The sequence below is a fragment of the Octodon degus genome, unplaced genomic scaffold, assembly GCF_000260255.1.
Source record: "Octodon degus isolate 3935 unplaced genomic scaffold, OctDeg1.0 scaffold00061, whole genome shotgun sequence".
NCBI lineage: Eukaryota > Metazoa > Chordata > Mammalia > Rodentia > Octodontidae > Octodon > Octodon degus.
In genome coordinates this window covers 6893839-6898361 of record NW_004524637.1, presented here as the reverse complement: position 1 = coordinate 6898361, position 4523 = coordinate 6893839, and the positions used below count along the sequence as shown (strand labels likewise).

General features: G+C 39.9%; 1 pseudogene; it reads left to right on the top strand.

Moving 5' to 3' along the window:
* The first annotated feature begins 3499 nt into the window (after positions 1 to 3499).
* Positions 3500 to 3655, top strand: LOC101569751 (annotated as a pseudogene).
* Positions 3656 to 4523: the final 868 nt, after the last annotated feature.

The window sequence follows — 4523 nt, the reverse complement described above, 5'->3', positions numbered from 1 at the left end:
CCTACACGATCTCAAGCCCTGCATTTGAGGGCACTTTGCTCTGGTATTCCTGATGCTCCTGTCCAGCTCAGAGCAGTGAAGTCCACTGCACAGGGCCTCACGGATGGCAGAGGGGAGCCAGCTCTCATGCTGGGACCAGAGGTCTGCTTAACATACTTATAGTTATTTTAAGAAAATTTCTGGACACTTGTGACATATAATTGCCACTAGAATTGCAGTTATCAGCATGTTGTAAAAAGTGACGCTAAGTACCACTTAACTCGTAAATCATTAATCACTGAGAAAGAGGATCAGGAGAAAATCTGTAATGAAAAGCACTTCCACTAAACATGTATGTGTGTGTTGTTATTGTTATTACTGCCATTGAACAATGCTAACTGTGCTCTACAATTGTGCTACCTGGAGGAGGTCACTGGTTTCCAGTTACTTATCATTACATCATCACTTTTCCTATGAAATTGTTCTCAGACTTCTTTGGGAACTTGTGGCTTTGGAACAGGAATGGCTTCTGTTGTGTCTCAGGTAATTGCCAAGCAGCCTGGAGTCTGTGAAGCACCAGAGCACTTTTCTCTGTGTACGGTGTGCTTTCTTGGGGTACTCATCGACTTTCTTTCTAGGATCTCCCAGAAGGCAGCATCATTTGGTGTGGGGTTCACAGTGTTTCCATCAGTCTTTCTGGACAAGAGCACAATACTCTCTGATTTTTTTTCTAGTAGAATATAAATTGCTTGAAGAATAACAAAGCCCAATGAAGAAATCAACTGTAGTCATTAAGGTTTTATTTGAAAAGGTAGCCAAAGGAAGCTGAGGGTTTCCTGGATTTTATAAGCCCTCTTGGTGAGAGACCTCAGGCCCAGGGAATGGCTGGTTCACCTCTTGATTTCCCACAGGCATTGTCAAGACAGATGTTTTCCCATGTTTATTAGTGAAAGCTTGTATACCTAGCTAGTGTTGGAATAACTCAGCCTAAACAGAGTCCAGTTAAAGTGGATTAATGTTGACAAATTGACTTCAAAGTCAAAGAGGAAATGCTGGCCTGCCTGAATTCTTTTCTAGCCCATCTGAACACTTAACAAATTACTCAGTGTTCCTTGTTAAGAAGCAAACAAATATATTTTGGCATATAATTATTTAAAAAATGAGAATTATCAATTTTAGTCCAACCAATTCAAGTATTCATTCAACCAAAAGAATGAAATAAACCCTTTAAAAATTTGGGATTTGGGCTGGGGAGATAGCTCAGCGGTCTAAGTGCCTGCCTGGCAATCACAAGGACTCAATTTTGACCCCTGGTACCGCATGCTGTGCTGGCCTCTAGAATTCTGGGTGTATCATGCTGGCCACTGAAACTGGGCATGGTGGTACATGCCTGTAATCCCAGCCTTGGGGAAGCTCAGACAGGAGGACCACTACGAGACCAAGCTTCATAGCGAGACTCTGTTTTTTTTTTTTTTTCCAAAATTTTATTGATAAACAGATAGCAATGAGACAGTTTCAAATCAAATCGGAAGTACCGTTTCAACAAATAACACACTGCATATATTCTTCTTGTGGTTAACTGCTGTACAAGATGCGGACTTGAGATCCTATTTACAAACACCATTAGAACAAATCATTCTATTCATTAAGAGAATGCAACTATATATCTATCCCAACCACTTTGAATACACAGATACAAAATGGACATTCATAGTTATACCCCATTTTTTCTAAGTTCTGTTATTGAATATTATAGGTGTGTAAACTCAGCAAAATATTCTAAAAGAGCCCAGTAGCCCATAATAGCATTGGGTCTTCTGTTTAACTGGCAATGTCAGAAATTATTGACCTGAGTCCCCCACAGCTCAACTGTACCAAATAAATAAATAAAAATTTTTGAAAGTTTAGGATTTATACATTAATATTAGAAATGTGCTTGATATAATATATAGACTATTCTGATTTCTACTGAATCATACTATAGTCTATAACTACACATGATTTGTGACCAAAACTCCTTGACCAAAATATCACTGTAATTGCATGAGGCAAATCCTTTAATAAGATGAATATCAGAATCTTTTTTAAAAAAACATAAAACTAGAGCATGGAAATTTTTATTTTTACCACTATAAACCTAGATTTCCTAAATTCAGATCCAAGATTCAGCATCTAGATGTTTTAGTAGCAATGCAAAGAAATTATATAGTGGTCAAGTGTGGTGGCACGTTCTTATAATCCCAGCACTTAGGAGGCTGAGGCAGGAGGATCCCTGTGAGTTCAAGGCCAGCCTGAACTACATAGTGAGACCCTGTCTCAAAAAACAAACAAATTATTTAATGAAACTCATGTGGGGTAGATTTTTGAGTGAAAAATAGATCTGGTGTAAGAGACACTACCAACAACTCAGAATTACATACCAATGTTTGTATCAAAAGTATTGATTAGCTACAGAGAAAGAGACATTTCAACTGTAATTTTTGCTATCATATCTGAAGCCTGAGTGTGACAAAGAACGTTTTTTAAAAACCAATGGCAATATCAGTCATGAAGATAGAGAAATAGAGCCTTCCTATTACCGACTATCAATTCTTCCTGTTAGCATTATCTGCAAGGATTGCTCCACAGTTACCTGGACAATGCAAAAAGACTGCAAAAAAAGAATAATTGCTGCAAATATTAGAAAGCTAGAACAAAAATGATCATTGATTGTTTTATTTGACTCTAAATATAGTATTAGAAAATTCATTATGAAGTCAGGGTACAAAATGAGCTTATAAAATTAACTTTCCTCCTCTTCTATTAACCTCTGTCTTTATCTGTAGTCAGCACACTTTGGCCCGGAGGTCAGACATGAGCTGTTGCATTTTTTGGTAAATGTTTATCTCATTTGCTTGTCTACAGCTGCTTTTGTGTTATGGTGGTGATAGCTGAGTTAATCATGTCACCAAAGAGCATATGGCTCATAAAGCCTAAAATATTTACCACATCGCCCATCAGAGGCAGGTTGTCAGCCCTTGTTCTGTTTGTTCAATAGAAAAATGGAACAACAGAGATGCACGAGATATAAAACAACAATTTGTATAAAATGTATTTTATAGAATTCGTAACATACTTGAGAGCAATCTTAGCAACAATCAAGCAGTTGGTGCTCACATTCTAGGTGAAAGGTCAAGAGGGGAACATACCTGAGATATTTTTGAAAAAGAAAAGTTAATGGGAGGGAAATGAGGTTTACTCTAGCAGTAATAAGTAATGTCTCAGCAATGAAAACATTGTGATTCCTGTTCAGACCTACATAGGCAGATCAACGAAACACAATATTTATGAATTACAAACTCATGCACATTTTAAAATTTATGCCATAGATAGTATTTGCAATCCAGAGCTTCAAAATACATGAAACAAAAACTGATATATCTGATCAAACTGGAAAGATAGATAATCCACAATGAAGAGTTGGAGATTTCGAGATCAGAGAGCAAAATGTAGTGACTGGAAGGTGTTGCTCAGAGTGAAGATGTTTTGGATGGAGGGCCTTGCACCGAAGCTGTATCTTGAGGAGGCAAAATGGAAGATGCGTGAGCATGTGATTTCCTCCATACGGAACTTCCTCATCTATGTAGTCCTGCTGCAAGTCACTCCATTTATGTTGAAGAAATTGGACAGTATATGAAGATGAGACATTGTGTGTAAACATATGATAGAAGAACTTGGCTATGGTTTCTCCTGCCTACCTGCAAATGGATAGGCCCAGAAAGGTGTGAGAGACTCTGACTGAATGGACATAAACATTCTATTTGTCAAGAGCAAGTTGGGCTCTAATAATTGACCCTTATAGTTAAAATAGAAAACTATTGGGAAGTATAAAAAAAAAAAAGTTGGAGATTTCAACTCTTAGTAGTTGATGAAATAGGTAGAAAGTCAGGAGGAGCAGTCCTAGCCCAGGCCCGGTGAGTGTGTGGGAGAGCTTCCTGCTACCCTGCGCCGGCGGGACCTACTACTGGTCCCAGCCCAGGCGCAGCATGTGTGAGACCCTCTGGCACCCCCCAGGGATGCCCTCCACCACTCCGCAGCTGAGTAGGAATTTCTGCTGCATTCTGGGAACCCCCAGACCCAGTCCTAGCCCAGGCCTGGCTCAGCTCAGGCCTGGTATACAGGCCTGGGGTGAAACCCTGCAGCTGCAATCCCTGCAGAGAGTGTAGAGGATAGAACCACCCAGCTAGTCTGGGAGCAGAAAATCTTGCCAGAGGGGCACAACAAGTTCACCCCCAAGGGCAGCAGCAGGAAGGAGCTGAGCACAGGATCCAGACCAAAGCCAGGCACAGCTGGATAAATCCAAACTTCGTAGATCTGCACCTGCACTTCAGTACGTGCTAAGGTTATAACTACAATGAAGATCTACAACAAAGGTCAGAAGACAGTGCCACACAAAATGACAAGAAGGAACAAAATGCAACCTCAGAACCCAAGCCCACCCATAACAAGTACAGAGGACACTAACACAGAACAAATTGGGAATCACACAGCTGAAGGCAATGAAT